Source organism: Procambarus clarkii, chromosome 1 (assembly GCF_040958095.1).
Source record: "Procambarus clarkii isolate CNS0578487 chromosome 1, FALCON_Pclarkii_2.0, whole genome shotgun sequence".
NCBI lineage: Eukaryota > Metazoa > Arthropoda > Malacostraca > Decapoda > Cambaridae > Procambarus > Procambarus clarkii.
The window spans coordinates 39,518,672-39,537,233 of record NC_091150.1 but is presented as its reverse complement, the minus strand read 5'-3'; the positions used below and the strand labels follow the sequence as shown (position 1 = coordinate 39,537,233).

The window sequence follows — 18,562 nt, the reverse complement described above, 5'->3', positions numbered from 1 at the left end:
AGAGGGTGACTGGTGTAGTGGGTGTAGAAGGTGACTGGTGTAGAGGGTGTGTAGAGGGTGATTGGTGTAGTGGGTGTAGAGGGTGACTGGTGTAGAGGGTGTAGAGGGTGACTGGTGTAGTGGGTGTAGAGGGTGACTGGTGTAGAGGGTGTAGATGGTGACTGGTGTAGTGGGTGTAGAGGGTGACTGGTGTAGTGGGTGTAGAGGGTGACTGGTGTAGTGGGTGTAGAGGGTGACTGGTGTATTGGGTGTAGAGGGTGTAGAGGGTGACTGGTGTAGTGGGTGTAGAGGGTGACTGGTGTAGTGGGTGTAGAGGGTGACTGATGTAGAGGGTGACTGATGTAGAGGGTGACTGGTGTAGAGGGTGTAGAGGGTGACTGGTGTAGTGGGTGTAGAGGGTGACTGGTGTAGTGGGTGTAGAGGGTGACTGGTGTAGTGGGTGTAGAGGGTGACTGGTGTAGTGGGTGTAGAGGGTGACTGGTGTAGTGGGTGTAGAGGGTGACTGGTGTAGAGGGTGTAGAGGGTGACTGGTGTAGTGGGTGTAGAGGGTGACTGGTGTAGTGGGTGTAGAGGGTGACTGGTGTAGAGGGTGTAGAGGGTGACTGGTGTAGTGGGTGTAGAAGGTGACTGGTGTAGTGGGTGTAGAGGGTGACTGATGTAGAGGGTGACTGATGTAGTGGGTGTAGAGGGTGACTGATGTAGAGGGTGACTGATGTAGTGGGTGTAGAGGGTGACTGATGTAGAGGGTGACTGGTGTAGAGGGTGTAGAGGGTGACTGGTGTAGTGGGTGTAGAGGGTGACTGGTGTAGTGGGTGTAGAGGGTGACTGGTGTAGTGGGTGTAGAGGGTGACTGGTGTAGTGGGTGTAGAGGGTGACTGGTGTTGAGGGTGTAGAGGGTGACTGGTGTAGTGGGTGTAGAGGGTGACTGGTGTAGAGGGTGACTGATGTAGATGGTGACTGGTGTAGTGGGTGTAGAGGGTGACTGATGTAGAGGGTGACTGATGTAGTGGGTGTAGAGGGTGACTGATGTAGAGGGTGACTGGTGTAGAGGGTGTAGAGGGTGACTGGTGTAGTGGGTGTAGAGGGTGACTGGTGTAGTGGGTGTAGAGGGTGACTGGTGTAGAGGGTGTAGAGGGTGACTGGTGTAGTGGGTGTAGAGGGTGACTGGTGTAGTGGGTGTAGAGGTTGACTGGTGTAGAGGGTGTAGAGGGTGACTGGTGTAGTGGGTGTAGAGGGTGACTGGTGTAGAGGGTGACTGGTGTAGAGGGTGACTGATGTAGATGGTGACTGGTGTAGAGGGTGTAGAGGGTGACTGGTGTAGAGGTTGTAGAGGGAGACTGGTGTAGTGGGTGACTGGTGTAGATGGTGTAGAGGGTGACTGGTGTAGTGGGTGTAGAGGGTGACTGGTGTAGTGGGTGTAGAGGGTGACTGGTGTAGTGGGTGTATAGGGAGACTGGTGTAGTGGGTGTAGAGGGTGACTGGTGTAGAGGGTGACTGGTGTAGAGGGTGACTGGTGTAGTGGGTGTAGAGGGAGACTGGTGTAGTGGGTGTAGAGGGTGACTGATGTAGAGGGTGACTGGTGTAGAGGGTGTAGAGGGTGACTGGTGTAGAGAGTGTAGAGGGTGACTGGTGTAGTGGGTGTAGAGGGAGACTGGTGTAGTGGGTGTAGAGGGTGACTGGTGTTGTGGGTGTAGAGGGTGACTGGTGTAGTGGGTGTAGAGGGTGACTGGTGTAGTGGGTGTAGAGGGTGACTGGTGTAGTGGGTGTAGAGGGTGACTGGTGTAGTGGGTGTAGAGGGTGACTGGTGTAGAGGGTGTAGAGGGTGACTGGTGCAGTGGGTGTAGAGGGTGACTGGTGTAGAGGGTGTAGAGGGTGACTGGTGTAGTGGGTGTAGAGGGTGACTGGTGTAGAGGGTGTAGAGGGTGACTGGTGTAGTGGGTGTAGAGGGTGACTGGTGTAGAGGGTGTAGAGGGTGACTGGTGTAGTGGGTGTAGAGGGAGACTGGTGTAGTGGGTGTAGAGGGTGACTGATGTAGAGGGAGACTGGTGTAGTGGGTGTAGAGGGTGACTGGTGTAAAACCCTGCCACTCACTCCAACAGTATTGTATGAAAAATGTATAAATATTGTATCCACCAGTACTGCTGGACACCTGGGACCCTACACTGAGGAGGACACCACGTGGGGGATGCTCCCGACCTCAGCTATAATAAACTAGCTTAATAACTACAGGGCAGTAAACTATTCATTGGACATTAAATGTAAGAAAATTTGATTTGTCTCACTAATTGACTATCCTTTCATTTAATTATATTGAAGGTAATTGGGAACAATTAACAAATATGATGTTGTATATATGGACCTTAGCAAGATCTTCAACACTGATCCACATGAGAGGTTATATAAGGAGGTGGAAGTCCATCAGAGGAGACACTAAACTGGATCAGGTCATCAAGACTGGAGTGACCAGGAGAAAATATTATATATTTATTATATAGTGTCCAGAACTGGCAGAAAAAGTATGTGGATGGGACGGGAGGATTTACTTGTGACTGACCGTGAAGGCGGCCAACCGCTGCCTTCCTTCCTAAACCTGGTGACCGTGAGTGCACACAGTAGGATGTTGGACTGTTTAAACTAATTAATAATTACACTTGTTTTGTTCCTGCGCAGGCGTTGTTATTCTCTGATTGTTCGCGCCTCCAATGCATAGAGGCACCTCAATGCAATTGGTTAGCGAAGACGTCTTGAAGGCACCGGCAGGCTGACGACTTATGCAACAATGCATCACAGCTGTAGATGAGGAGTCGGCAGTCTTCAAGCACCTTCAAGACGACTTCCCTAAGGTGCCTTAGGTCAAGATCAAAGCAAAGTTTGAGGGGAAATAAATGCCATTTTCTGCACTTTGGACGCGTAAACAAATCAGAAAACATCACTAACTGTCCAGGAACACAACGTGTGTGACTCTGAGGACACACCAAGAGGACATGACTGCAAGCTCCAGACTAATGAGACACAAGTCTCGGATATTATTAAGGTCTTCGATTGGGCAACTGAAAATAACATGATGTTTAACGGTGCCAACTTCCAGGTACTTAGGTATGGTGGAAAGGAGGAAGTTAAACGAAACACAGGGTACAGGACACAATCATAGAAGAAAAGCAACATTTAAAAGATCTGGGAATTATGATGCCTGACGACTTGACATTTAGTGAACATAACCGAGCAAATATAGCGGCGGCCAGGACAATGATAGGATGGATTACGAGAACGTTCATATCCAGAGAGCCCACAGCAATGTTAATACTATTTAAATCACTGGTTCTATCCCGTCTTGAGTATTGCTCTGTACTCACTTCCCCTCTCAGAGCGGGAGAGATCTCTGAATTAAGAGGAAATACAAAGAACATATACGGCACGCATAGAAACGATAAAACATCTAAATTATTGGGACCGTCTCAAAGCTCTCAAAATGTAATCTTTGGATTGGAGACGAGAAAGGTATCAAATAATATATACATGGAAGATACTAGAGGGCCAGGTCCCAAATTTGCACAGTAGAATAACAACATACTAGAACTAAAGATACGGAAGGAAATGTAGAATAGAACCAGGGAAGAATAGAGGTGCCATAGACACCATCAGAGAACACTGAACATCAGAGGTCCACAGCTGCTCAACACCCTCCCAGCAAGCATTACAAATATTGCCGGAACAAAGGTGGATGTATTTAAAAGACAATTAGATATGTTCTTGCAAGAAGTGCCGGACCAACCAGGCTGTAGTGGATATGTGGGCCTGCGGGCCGCTACAAGCAACAGCCTGTTGGACCCAGTTATCACAAGTCGAGCCTGGCCTCAGGCCGGGCTCGGGGAGTAGAAGACCTCCCAGAACTTAGCATCAACCAAGTATGCTCCAGGTACAAGGAAAAAAACCTTGTTATTTAGTAGGAAAATTCAACCAACAGGACGAGGAGGCAAGATGCATGCTCACTTCATTACATGAAAATAGGAAAACATGACAAAACTGAATAACACAAGTCCTATATGAACCCAAAAGAGTCAGTTCCTATATATACCTATCCCAGCTAACTCGTATGTATGTCTAACCAACTCTTGAAACAATCCTGTACTCCTCCGGCCATTAAGAACCAGGTAATTTGCTTCATAATACAGTTAGGTGTACTGAGACGACTCGTGAACCTACAGGAGCTTCGTGAGTCCCTGTGAGTAGAGTTAGTGAGGAGAGTGAGTCCCTGTGAGTAGAGTTAGTGAGGAGAGTGAGTCCCAGTGAGCACAGTTAGTGAGGAGAGTGAGTCCCTGTGAGCACAGTTAGTGAGGAGAGTGAGTCCCTGTGAGTAGAGTTAGTGAGGAGAGTGAGTCCCTGTGAGTAGAGTTAGTGAGGAGAGTGAGTCCCTGTGAGCACAGTTAGTGAGGAGAGTGAGTCCCTGTGAGCACAGTTAGTGAGGAGAGTGAGTCCCTGTGAGTAGAGTTAGTGAGGAGAGTGAGTCCCTGTGAGTAGAGTTAGTGAGGAGAGTGAGTCCCTGTGAGTAGAGTTAGTGAGGAGAGTGAGTCCCTGTGAGTAGAGTTAGTGAGGAGAGTGAGTCCCAGTGAGCACAGTTAGTGAGGAGAGTGAGTCCCTGTGAGCACAGTTAGTGAGGAGAGTGAGTCCCTGTGAGTAGAGTTAGTGAGGAGAGTGAGTCCCTGTGAGCACAGTTAGTGAGGAGAGTGAGTCCCTGTGAGTAGAGTTAGTGAGGAGAGTGAGTCCCTGTGAGCACAGTTAGTGAGGAGAGTGAGTCCCTGTGAGTAGAGTTAGTGAGGAGAGTGAGTCCCTGTGAGCACAGTTAGTGAGGAGAGTGATTCCCTGTGAGTAGAGTTAGTGAGGAGAGTGAGTCCCTGTGAGTAGAGTTAGTGAGGGGAGTGAGTCCCTGTGAGCAGAGTTAGTGAGGGGAGTGAGTCCCTGTGAGCAGAGTTAGTGAGGAAAGTGAGTCCCTGTGAGCAGAGTTAGTGAGGGGAGTGAGGAGAGTGCACTCACTCGTGTACTCTTGTCAATAAGAAGCAACACAGAGACTGGCCCACTACCTCATATCCACTCAGGGATCACTAAGTCCATATGTAGAGAAACAAAGATAATAAACACAGGGGAAAAACGGACAACAAATAAAGATAAACTAGTACAAGGATAATAAATATAAAGATAACAGAAACAATAAATGTAGAGATAGAAGAGCAATAAATATAAAAAACACAACAGCAGTAAATGTAGAGAAACAAGAGAATAACAATAGAAAAATCAGTAAATACAGAGAAAGAAGAGCAACAAGGAGGCCAAGCAAACCCCCAACAATCCAGGTAAATCCAAAGCATTGATGCCAACATATACGGAATAACATCAGCGGCGTACATGAGGCTGCATACGTGAGACCCACCTTACAGTGTGCAGCACCGCCCTGGTAACCACAAAAACTTCAAAACTAGTCATGAAAACCTGTACAGGGATGGTGTCTGCAGCGTCGATTACACTCCCACTGAGGGGCGCCTCACCTCACCACACACGAGCACAGAGAGCAGGATAAAGGGACATGATAACGTCATATAAAATTCCTTGTGGCGAGTGAAATGTGTTAAGGAGAGAGAGAGAGCTAGGAAGCTTGATGACTATAAAAAGCAGGCGAGTTAAATTCATCAAACACCTGTAAAGTCTGCCTGATCTCCCTTCATCCTGCCAGCGCATCTAAGTGTGGTACAATCCCAGTGGTTCAGTCCCAGGGGGTACAATCCCAGTGGTTCAGTCCCAGGGGTACAATCCCAGTGGTTCAGTCCCAGGGGGTACAATCCCAGTGGTTCAGTCCCAGGGGTACAATCCCAGTGGTTCAGTCCCAGGGGGGTACAATCCTAGTGGTTTAGTCCCAGGGGGGTACAATCCCAGTGGTTCAGTGCCAGGGGTACAATCCCAGTGGTTCAGTGCCAGGGGTACAATCCCAGTGGTTCAATCCCAGTGGTTCAGTCCCAGGGGTACAATCCCAGTGGTTCAGTCCCAGGGGGTACAATCCCAGTGGTTCAGTCCCAGGGGGTACAATCCCAGTGGTTCAGTCCCAGGGGGTACAATCCCAGTGGTTCAGTCCCAGGGGGTACAATCCCAGTGGTTCAGTCCCAGGGGGTACAATTCCAGTGGGACCTTTTGCAGAGTCTGTGAAGGATCCCTTCCTCAGCCTCCAACAGGAGGCCCCCCCCCCTGGTGCTGAAGCATCAGGCGGGGGCCGCGGAGGTGATGGATGCTGGGAGTGTCCTCTTCACCCCCCTCCCCCCCCCCCCCAGGAGGCCTCGTGTCCTTGCTGGTGGCTGTGTGGCTAATGTGGCGACTCGGGAATCCCAAATAATTTGTGTGGTCTCGAAGGCTTTGTTCATGAATCAAGGGTGAATATGGATCCCTCAAGCTGAAGAATGATGAGGTGGGAACAATGACTCGTCTGTACATGAACACATTCTTACGCTAGGAGGAGGAGATGATGACTCACCTTCGTCATCAGCTGAAAGAAACGTGAAAGGAGACAAGTTAATATTGTGGAGGCCACAAGGCGGTGGGGCTGGGGGGGGGGCACTGGTGGTGGTGGTAGTGGAGGTAGTGGTGGTGGTGGTGGTGGTGGTGGTACTGGTGGTGTTCCATAATGCTAGTAGTGGTGGTTGTCGTGGTAATTGGTCAACTACATAAATGTGTAGTTTAGTGTTGGAAGTGTGGATGCTGCTGACGAGGCGAGAGAAGATGAGGAGCCGGAGATAATGGTGGCAGCATGGAGGCAGCGTGCTGAAGGCTGACCCTCCCAACACCACCCCGACACCTGAGGATGACCACAACGTCGGCCTGGACTGACCCAGCGCCCGTAACCCCTACAAGATCAATGCAGAAATCCCACATTTCCTTTCGGAAATTTACGCTACGTCAATCTCTCTCGAGGAAGCATAAATCTTTTAACAGTTCTAGCTCTCGCTTCTGACATCTCAAACAATATAATTTCTCCTTTAACTAAGTTTTATAAGTACCTTTGCCTCTGAAATGTCCTCTCTGATCACCAATACAGAGGCCTCAAGAGTGGTACAAATGGGGGATCTCTCCGACCTGACTCCTGCTTGATGGGGTTCTAAGAGTTCTTCTACTCCCCAAGCACGGCCCGAGGCCAGGCTTGACTTGTGAGACTCCTGTTAAGCTCACTTCATAATGAATATCTAACTATAGACGTTGATACTTTCAATACTATTGAGATAGCATGTACTGTAGCTTACTTCTCCAAGCTGCCACCACAAATCCTTCCAGCTTCTCTACTTGCAACACTTTGACTTCGTAGTCCGGGTTCTTTTCTGCCCAAATTGAATTCGGATTTCGTGTGGCGCCTTTTGCGTCTTGGCTCAGTTCAATTAAACAAATTAAACAAATGAGAAAGTCCCACGTACTGGATAGTACTTTTAATTGAAAAATTCTTATCTTGAACTTCAATCCTTTTGTACTATCTTGAACGTTAATATATTTGTAATCGATTTAGATGATTTTCAGGAATTTCTTCTAAACGTCGGCAGGTGTCTTTTATTTCTGACGATATTTAGCTTTTCTCTGTTACAGCTGACACAGCCTTCAGAATAGAGCCAAAGGACGGAGTGTTGTAACGCCCAGAGAGTACACCCATCACTCACCATGGGAACATCCTGGTAAGGTCAACCTGTGACCTCAGATTCAGCTAGAGTTAATTGAAATAGTTTCTGACTCCTCCCTAGTCAGCTTGTTCCTGTTTATGAGTAATCCTGATGGTCTTGGCAAACAACTTAATGGTACATCTTGAGTGTTGTTTTTGCACACCATGGGAAGCTGACGCCCTGATGTGCTGATGAACTATTTAAGTGTGCAAAACAATTTTTCCAGTGTAGGCTGAATCAGCTGGGAACAGGAACACACCAGACTTTCCCACAATAGTGTAAAATGCCCCCCACCCCGGATTCGGTTGTACATATGCCCCTGTATGATTATTAGGAGAGAGAGTGCCGGACACCAGGGTCCAGAGTGGGTCTGTGAAGAACATCACACAGCCAGAGAGGGACAGAGTGAATCCACCGGAGGGAGAGACAGAGGTCTTAAGGTAAAATGTGATCTCTGAGGGTTTTGTTCCATGTCTAAATTACTTAACTATTGGCCAGTGTTAGAGTAGGATTTATAGTGGTGAATAGCATAATTTGTTCTCAATAAACTCGTGTTAAACTTTCCGTCTGGGTCAATTGTTGAATCCTCTTAGCCTCTGGATATAGTTTGCTAACAACCGTCCCGTAATAAATGACAGTTAAAGAAAAAGGACTCTCCAAGTCAAGCAATGTTTCTTGCCTCATTGCTTGATATAGTTAATGGACAACGCAGATGGTGGCAGCGTAGTTAATCCTGTGTAGCATTTCCTTGGAAGGTTACCTTTGGTTCTGTGGTAATCGTCAGTGGTACATCATATGTCAGCTCATGTTACGTTAAATATTAATACAGTGTTCAATAACAAAAGTGTTACCAAGTGCAACCGGGAGGAAGTGTTACTCAGTATATATATTAGTATTCCTCAGGCTACTCTCTACTCCCACTTACCTCCCCTCCTGCTTCTTCCTACCCTCCTCACTATCCCCCTTTCTCCTCCTCTCCTACTTCCAAGCTTCCCGCGCGCCCCTCGTTTTCTGTTGCCCTACAGACGAGTTCCCCCTCCCCGTCCACGTTTTCTAATGTTTCCTACCTATCCACCCATCCTTATCCCTCCGTCCTTTATTCCTTCCTCCCTTCCTCTGCTTTACTTCTCACCACAAATATGGTCTAGGATACAATAATATGTACTGTACAACGTTAGTAGTGTTATATTATTAGTGGTACTGTATAGTGGTGTTACAAGGAGCCACTAACGGTACCCCAACCCTCTGGTGAGAGCCAACGGTGGAGCCACTAACGGTACCCCAACCCTCTGGTGAGAGCCAACGGTGGAGCCACTAACGGTACCTCAACTCCTCTGGTGAGAGCTAACGGTGGAGCCACTAATGGTACCTCAACCCTCTGGTGAGAGCCAACGGAAGAGCCACTAACGGCACCTCAACTCCTCTGGTGAGAGCCAACGGTGGAGCCACTAACGGTACCTCAACTCCTCTGGTGAGAGCCAACGGTGGAGCCACTAACGGTACCTCAACTCCTCTGGTGAGAGCCAACGGTGGAGCCACTAACGGTACCTCAACTCCTCTGGTGAGAGCCAACGGTTGGAGCCACTAACGGTACCTCAACTCCGTAAAAGGACAAAGAAGAGGGGTACAGAAGGAGGGAACAAGCAGGAGAGGGGTACTACGAGGCCTCAACCCCTCGGAGGAACACCAACCGGAGAGCCAATAACGGTTCATGAACCCTTGGAAGAGCCATGACTCAAACCCGATACTTCTTCGTTACGTCTCTCACTTCCCAAAACTCGGAAGCAAAAGTATAGAAAGCATTAAAGCTGTGGCAGAGTATTATATACAACCAAGGCACGTCGAGGGACCTGGACGGTCTCACAGCGTTTGATAGACCCTCACCATGGACCTCTCGACGATAACCCTCACCATCTTCACCATCATCTCGGACGACGTGTTGTGCCAGCTATATGAGAGTCTGAGGCGTGACACACACACACAGACACCAGGAGGAGGGGATACATGTATCCACTGGTGCTCGTGTATTGGGGAACGTTTCAACAGGCATACCCAACAAGGTAGAACGTCCAGAAACACTATACACTAAGGAACTGTTATTCTAAATGTGATAATTGTGTTCTACTTTGCAAGAAGTGATAACGTTTGGAGGCACCATACTAGCCTTCTACTTGCTAAGGAATATATGAATTTCCAAATAAGTGAAACTATCTACGTGTCACTCGCCCCATCAAATAGGTTCAGACACTATTTCTACCTGATTAATGAATACATAAACCGTAAACTATTTAGTCCCTAATGGCGTTGGACACTTTTAAATTAACTAACAGGAGTTTGAAATCGAGTAATATTGTCAAATAATGAGCTGGAACAGTGACATGGATTGGTTCCTTTTGTTTTGAAAGCTGCCTTAGTGTCCACCGGGGCTGTCGGAAATCCGACACATGTTAACATACAATAGTTAGCCATTAAGAATTGAAAGAAAATGAGTTTTTTCGTGACGTCATCACAACAACACGTAAATATTAAACACATCTCGTTTCTTTTAATCTTCCTTCTAGTGTTTTAAACATAATAAAATAGTATTCCCTAGGACTGAATAAATAAATACACCAGAAAATATAGCTTAACTCCCTTGATATTGTTAAATAAACTTAGTATTGGAACTTAAGACAGAGTATTGGAACCTGGCCTTGAGGCGGGAGCAGTGATTGTCACGCTCTCCGAGAGAGACAGAGCTGATTGGCTGCCCGAAACGCTTTGCGTAATAGTGGCTTTAGGCATTGTATGTACTAGATCCATCAACGTTTTGTATATCACCGTGTATGTATGTACTTTACCTGAATAAATATTTGTATTTGTATTTATAAACAAATGGAGGGCTGCTCACGACATAACACAACTCGTCAAAGACTCTCAAAATATGAGTCAACCAAGCGAGAAACTGCCATTGTGACCCCTACAGCAAAGAATAGAGCTGAGTATCCGTCTTACTAATTATCTATAACATGTTCTGGCCATTTACTGTTTAGATAGTCTGGTGGTTATGCAATGAGCTTAAAGCTCAATGCCAGTGAGTCTAGCTCTTTACACACACACACACACACACACACACACACACACACACACACACAGATATTTCATGTCACACCAGTATTATATATGTTAATTGGAGCATTATTAAGGCCTAACTCTTTACAGGTCAGCTTGTGACTTACAGTGTGTTGGTCACCATAACCTGTGAAGCTTTCATGCGTGATCTGGCTACCTTACAGTGCCAGCCGCCATGGCACAGCTAATGTGCCACACCCAGACAACTATAACATTGCCTATCAGGCTATATCAACCACACAGCTGAGGCACTCTAAGTTGTATACTAGTATAATTATAAGATAACTGTAATACTAACTAATGATGTCAAATTACTACCACATGTGCTATAATATATATAAAGTTAGAGGTAAATATTTATATCTTATCCCACCCTTGACCACCCATCTTAAGGTTATCTTGAGATGATTTCGGGCTTTTTAGTGTCCCCGCGGCCCGGTCCTCAACCAGGCCTCCACCCCCAGGAAGCAGCCCGTGACAGCTGACTAACACCCAGGTACCTATTTCACTGCTAGGTAACAGGGGCATAGGGTGAAAGAAACTCTGCCCATTGTTTCTCCCGGCGTCCGGGATCGAACCAGCGTGCTGTCCGCTCGGCCGACCGGCTCCCATTGTGGTATAAGCTATATATGTCCCTTCACACTATGAGGAGATAAATTCTGCAGGCTGACTCACATATACAGTCACCTTAGAATCATAATCATGTATATTGAAGTGACAAAATATAGAATTAATGTTCACAAAGAAGAAAACAAATAATAGCCTGCTAGGATTTTCCCACAGATGATATATATATATATATATATATATATATCTATATATATATATATATATATATATATATATATATATCACCTCTTTTTGTACGGTCACTGATGGTCGAGTGGCCTCTTGTACACCAGTTGCATAATGCACCTGGCAGAATGGGTTCGAGTCACTTCTGGGGGTGTGGAGTTTTCAGTTATATATATATATTATATAGCGTTATGTATTGTGAGAGAGGACGGCTGTCAACTGTAAGGTGGAGGGGGGGGGGAGGAGGGTGCAGGAGAGCAACGCTCAGACACTCGCTGGTCAACACACTAAACTTTACCAGACGGACGGAAGTGTGGCACTTCACGGCTGTATTATACTGCACAAACACCTGAGGTGCACCCTCGTCCCTCTTACACCACCAGCCTGTGTGGTGGTGCTCCTGGTGTGGTGGTGCTCCTGGTGTGGTGGTGCTCCTGGTGTGGTGGTGCTCCTGGTGTGGTGCTGCTCCTGGTGTGGTGGTGCTCCTGGTGTGGTGCTGCTCCTGGTGTGGTGGTGCTCCTGGTGTGGTGGTGCTCCTGGTGTGGTGCTGCTCCTGGTGTGGTGGTGCTCCTGGTGTGGTGGTGCTCCTGGTGTGGTGGTGCTCCTGGTGTGGTGGTGCTCCTGGTGTGGTGCTGCTCCTGGTGTGGTGGTGCTCCTGGTGTGGTGGTGCTCCTGGTGTGGTGGTGCTCCTGGTGTGGTGGTGCTCCTGGTGTGGTGGTGCTCCTGGTGTGGTGCTGCTCCTGGTGTGGTGGTGCTCCTGGTGTGGTGCTGCTCCTGGTTGTGGTGGTGCTCCTGGTGTGGTGGTGCTCCTGGTGTGGTGGTGCTCCTGGTGTGGTGGTGCTCCTGGTGTGGTGGTGCTCCTGGTGTGGTGGTGTTCCTGGTGTGGTGGTGCTCCTGGTGTGGTGGTGCTCCTGGTGTGACGCTGCTCCTGGTGTGACGCTACTCCTGGTGTGACGCTACTCCTGGCGTGTATATACATAGCTTTACAAACCGCCCTCTGGTACCAACTTCCACCAGAAATATTATATTTACGCTGACAAATGTGTGTCATTCTTACCCTTGTAATGTGTGCACAGTTTGGATTAAGCACCGAGTGAATTCACTGAATTTCTGGGAATTTCAAGTGTTTTCTGTTGAAGTTTGTGAAGAGCCTTGAGGGTCATGACCGGTCCACGCCTCGTGGGTCTGTCTCCTGGTCTAGGTCATGGTGTCTTGTGTCTTCCTTCTCCATCTATTGTCTTCTTGACGGCGTCTCCAGTTTCACCAACATTTTCTTCTTGTATCAGTGTCTGTCTTGAGTGGAGGGTGAGACATGATACAGTTCACACACGTGTCAAAGGAAAGAGAATAACAACGTTTCGGTCCGTCTTGAACCGTTATCGAGTGGTGACAGTTCAGAAGTTACAATCTGGTAAGAGTTCATGGGCCCGATTCACGAAAGCACTTACGTAAGCACTTACGAACGTGTACACCTTTATTCAATCTTTGACGGCTTTGGTTACATTTATTAAACAGTTTACAAGCATGAAAACTTCCCACTCAACTGTTGTTATTGTTATAAACAGCTTCCTGGTGCTTCGGAGCTCATTAACTGTTTAATAATTGGAAACAAAGCCGCCAAAGATTGAGAAAGATGGACAGGTTCGTAAGTGCTTGCATAAGTGTTTTCGTGAATCTGGCCCCAGGACAGACCGAAACGTCGTTACTTTAATTTCGCTTCTAAGGTGTGCGTTTGTTGATATGTTTCAGCCACGTTATTGTGGCTGGCACTCTGCATGAAGTGTGACGCTTGTCGCGTGGTCACGTGACCGAGCTCTTCCACTCGAGGGCATGAGCATGGCGGCTCCTGGTCTCAACTGCCCGTCCTTATAAACCAGGCCGTTATTACGATTTGAAATGAGTTAAATATTAAGTAGTTTGCCTAAAAAGCAAATCGAATCTTGACAACCTGCCTCTGATATCGACGCAGAAGTTCATTAATTTTGACGTAGTCTACTAATTTAGATAATTTTTCCTGAACTCATCTTAAGCATCATGAATCCCCCTCATCTTCTTTCTCATCCAGCGACCTCAACTGCTTTACTTGTTCTTATTTCACTCAATGTTGTTGTTCTCAAGACATCGGGGTAATACTGTGTTTGTTATTTCAGCGGAGAGAAGAACTAGAACACCGACAAATAAGGACTGCCACAGATGTTCTGTGTTGTCTATGTGAACATCTGGGAGATGTTCTGAGACGTCTAAGAACATCTCACGAGAAGCTGTCGGCTGAAGGCGACAATTAGATTGTTACGGCCACAGGAGATGGTCGTGAGTTAAACCTTGCGAGAGAACACGTCAGTCAAGGCAGACTTACGCCTTCCTTGTGTGTGGTCATCTGACACTGTGACTTTGTGTGAGGCAGGTGTGTGAGGTGTGGTGTGTGAGGCAGGTGTGTGAGGCAGGTGTGTGAGGGAGGTGTGTGAGGCAGGTGTGTGAGGGAGGTGTGTGAGGCAGGTGTGTGTGGGAGGTGTGTGAGGTGTGGTGTGTGAGGCAGGTGTGTGAGGCAGGTGTGTGAGGCAGGTGTGTGAGGGAGGTGTGTGAGGCAGGTGTGTGAGGCAGGTGTGTGAGGGAGGTGTGTGAGGGAGGTGTGTGAGGGAGGTGTGTGAGGCAGGTGTGTGAGGGAGGTGTGTGAGGTGTGGTGTGTGAGGGAGGTGTGTGAGGTGTGGTGTGTGAGGCAGGTGTGTGAGGGAGGTGTGTGAGGGAGGTGTGTGAGGCAGGTGTGTGAGGGAGGTGTGTGAGGTGTGGTGTGTGAGGCAGGTGTGTGAGGCAGGTGTGTGAGGGAGGTGTGTGAGGGAGGTGTGTGAGGCAGGTGTGTGAGGCAGGTGTGTGAGGGAGGTGTGTGAGGGAGGTGTGTGAGGTGTGGTGTGTGAGGCAGGTGTGTGAGGGAGATGTGTGAGGAAGGTGTGTGAGGCAGGTGTGTGAGCCAGGTGTGTGAGGCAGGTGTATGAGGCAGGTGTGTGAGGCAGGTGTGTACTAACTCCAGACGGGCACAAGGCGCTGAGAGGACGGGGGGGGGTACAAGGAGACTATCAGGAGAAAACTCTAAGCCATTACGACTATATACCACTAGTAAGGTGTTACGAACCAGAAAGTACCCGACTCTCATACGAGTATAATTCTGCTTTCCTCCTTCTTCCATTTACATATGGGTGCATGTGAATGCATATTGTATTTGATAACATTACATACTGTATATTGTAGTTCACTTCATGTATTATTGTATGAAACGTATTCTTGTATGGGAGGTGATCACATTCTTGCCTGTTGGGTGAACACGTCTGGGGGCCAGATTCACGAAGCAGTCACGCAAGCAGATACGAACCTGTACATCTTTTCTGAGTGTTTACAATTATTAAACAGGTAATGAGCTCCGAAGCACCAAGAGGCTACTTATAACAATAACAACAGTTGATTGGCAAGTTTTCATGCTTGTAAACTGTTTAATAAATGTAACCAAAGCCGTCAAAGATTGAGAAAAGATGTACACGTTCGTAAGTGCTTGCGTAACTGCTTCCTGAATCTGGACCCTGGACTAGTGGAAGTGAGGGAGCGGGCAGTGTTGCCAGTTTGTGCGTTATTGACAACTCTATTATGTTCCCTAATTAACCTTGTAGTGTGGTAATATTATCCAAGAGTAATTAGAATATTATATAATTGTGTGTAAAGGTGTTTGCGAGTGATTATCTCAGTGTGCAAGTGAGTTGATTATGAGTCTGTATCAGACGTCCTGGTTACTGTGAGTTGTGTATGTGTGTGGTGGGAGGAGGGGAGCACGGAGAGAGACTCAGGGAGTGTGTTGAGATGGGGCGGACCTCTTCAAGATTTTATATGTAGGTTTATATTCCAGAGCACTTAGATGTTGAAGTTTGTTCTCAGTAATAAGATTCCTAACTGTAAACATCTCCACACACACACACACACACACACATATATATATATATATATATATATATATATATATATATATATATATATATATATATATATATATATATATATGTCGTACCTAGTAGCCAGAACGCACTTCTCAGCCTACTATGCAAGGCCTGATTTGCCTCATAAGCCAACTTTTCATGAATTAATTGTTTTTTCGACGACCTAACCTACCTAACCTAACCTAACCTAACTTTTTCTTCTACCTAACCTAACCTAACCTATAAAGATAGGTTAGGTTAGGTTAGGTAGGGTTGGTTAGGTTCGGTCATATATCTACTTTAATTTTAACTCCAATAAAAAAAAATTGACCTCATACATAATGAAATGGGTAGCTTTATCATTTCATAAGAAAAACATTAGAGAAAACATATTAATTCAGGAAAACTTGGCTTATTAGGCAAATCGGGCCTTGAATAGTAGTCCAAAAAGTGCGTTCTGGCTACTAGGTACGACATATATATATATGTATATATATATATATGGAGAATATATATAATGTTTAAAGTGTTGATCATAAGCCCAGTGGAAATAGTATGTTATATATAATAATTCCTGAGTTCTGAACTTCAGGAATTCAGAAATATATATATATATATATATATATATATATATATATATATATATAATATATATATATATATATATATATATATATATATATTTCGTTTATAACCCAGAAGCACAAGATGTAGCCACCAACTAGAGCTTTATGTGCGCTAGTGAAAACCAACCCTGGGGGAGCTGAAGACTAATGAACACACCTGAGGTGTTGAGCGGTACACACCACAGGCATCAGCGAGCCTCTGGTCTCCATGAACACACCTGAGGTGTTGAGCGGTACACACCACAGGCATCAGCGAGCCTCTGGTCTCCATGAACCACGTGTGGCTTGTGGTACACCATCCTGGTATACCACACACCTCCACACCGAGCTGCCTGGCTACACACAGTTACCACACCACACACTAGCTTATTCACGTGTGTGACTTGCAAGGTTGTAGACTCTTGCAGTGCCAGTTGATGATGCGTGGCTCTGTCAGGGTAAGGGTTAGGGGCAAGACCAGGGGACTGGTAGTAGGGTTAATGTTAGGGACAAGACCAGGGGACTGGTAGTAGGGTTAATGTTAGGGGCAAGACCAGGGGACTGGTAGTAGGGTTAATGTTAGGGGCAAGACCAGGGGACTGGTAGTAGGGTTAATGTTAGGGACAAGACCAGGGGACTGGTAGTAGGGTTAATGTTAGGGGCAAGACCAGGGGACTGGTAGTAGGGTTAATGTTAGGGGCAAGACCAGGGGACTGGTAGTAGGGTTAATGTTAGGGACAAGACCAGGGGACTGGTAGTAGGGTTAATGTTAGGGGCAAGACCAGGGGACTGGTAGTAGGGTTAATGTTAGGGGCAAGACCAGGGGACTGGTAGTAGGGTTAATGTTAGGGGCAAGACCAGGGGACTGGTAGTAGGGTTAATGTTAGGGGCAAGACCAGGGGACTGGTAGTAGGGTTAATGTTAGGGACAAGACCAGGGGACTGGTAGTAGGGTTAATGTTAGGGGCAAGACCAGGGGACTGGTAGTAGGGTTAATGTTAGGGGCAAGACCAGGGGACTGGTAGTAGGGTTAATGTTAGGGGCAAGACCAGGGGACTGGTAGTAGGGTTAATGTTAGGGACAAGACCAGGGGACTGGTAGTAGGGTTAATGTTAGGGGCAAGACCAGGGGACTGGTAGTAGGGTTAATGTTAGGGACAAGACCAGGGGACTGGTAGTAGGGTTAATGTTAGGGGCAAGACCAGGGGACTGGTAGTAGGGTTAATGTTAGGGGCAAGACCAGGGGACTGGTAGTAGGGTTAATGTTAGGGACAAGACCAGGGGACTGGTAGTAGGGTTAATGTTAGGGACAAGACCAGGGGACTGGTAGTAGGGTTAATGTTAGGGGCAAGACCAGGGGACTGGTAGTAGGGTTAATGTTAGGGACAAGACCAGGGGACTGGTAGTAGGGTTAATGTTAGGGGCAAGACCAGGGGACTGGTAGTAGGGTTAATGTTAGGGGCAAGACCAGGGGACTGGTAGTAGGCTGACAGCTCTTCAAAAAAGTCGGAAAACATTATATTAGCCTCACTGTAACATCACCACAGGTTATAAGGTCATTTACATACAAACCAATTATATATATATATATATATATATATATATATATATATATATATATATATATATATATATATATATATATATATATATATATATATATATATAAATGCACACACACACACACACACACATCTAATGAAATGCATGGACTGAGACTTAGAGGTGTAAGTTTAACATGGATTCGACGAGTAGATGGTTGGGGAGTGAGGGAGAGGGTAGAGGAAGCAGTGGTAACGATGAGGGAGAGTGAGAGAAGGAATGAGAATGAGAGTGAGAATAAGAGAGAGAGAGAGAGAGAGACCAGATACCTGGAGTCAGTAGTGCCAACGGCGCGTCACACAGCGTCATAGTCGGGACAGATGTGGAACGGATGTGGTCTGTGGACAGGTGTGGAACAGATGTGGTGGGGTCTGGCGTGGGGGGCGGGGGTGGAGGGGAAGGGGGTCTGGTGTGGGTGTAGAAGTGTCGCGGGGAGAGAGGGGGGAGGGGATGTGTGTGTGGTGTGGGTGTGGTGGGGGAGTGTGTTCGGGGTATGGTGTGGTGGGGGTGTGGTGGGGGTGTTGTGGTAGTGTAGTGGAGGTGTGGGTCTCGTATAGGTGTGGTACAGGTGTTAGGGAACACCTGTGGTGTGGGTGCATTAGTGAGAGGGAAAGTGAGAGAGTGGGTGTATGGTGTGAGTGTATTAGTGAGGGGGGTGTATAAGAGGGGTGTATGGTGTGAGTGTATTAGTGTGTTAGGGTGTATTAGAGAGGGGGTGTGCGGTGTTAGTGTATTAGTGAGGGTGTATGAGAGAGAGGGATGTATGGTGTAAGTGTATTAGTGAGGATGTAAGAGAGGAGTGTATGGTGTGAG

The 18,562-nt window shown here is 47.0% G+C and overlaps 1 protein-coding gene across 13 annotated transcripts in view; it reads right to left on the bottom strand.

Annotated features, from left to right (window-relative positions):
• qvr (protein quiver) overlaps positions 1 to 18,562 on the bottom strand; it is a 435,902-nt gene that overhangs the window by 101,104 nt on the left and 316,236 nt on the right. The window lies entirely within an intron of this gene.